This window comes from Penaeus monodon, chromosome 34 (assembly GCF_015228065.2).
Source record: "Penaeus monodon isolate SGIC_2016 chromosome 34, NSTDA_Pmon_1, whole genome shotgun sequence".
Classification (NCBI taxonomy): Eukaryota; Metazoa; Arthropoda; class Malacostraca; order Decapoda; family Penaeidae; genus Penaeus; species Penaeus monodon.
This window is the reverse complement of record NC_051419.1, coordinates 21,646,041-21,646,315: the sequence shown is the minus strand read 5'-3', so window position 1 is coordinate 21,646,315 and position 275 is coordinate 21,646,041.

Below are 275 nucleotides of genomic sequence, written 5' to 3'. Positions count from 1 at the left end.
GTGTGTTGCCCAAACAACACTAGAAAGCCCACCTCCTCACCTACATCTTAGCTTAAAGCGGCTCCCTTTTTCCCTCCGCCAGGAAGGCAAGCTGGGGGGAGGGGGGGGGTCGTGGGCAAAGCGTTCTCGAAAAGTTACGCGAATTGGCCAGATCCAAGACGGACTCCCTAAACCATGAGTTTTGGTTGAAGTTCTGAGGGAATCGGCAGGAAATGCGATTCCTAGATTTTCTCTTCCTTCTTTTACGAGTGATGAGAATTTTGAGATTTGAGGTT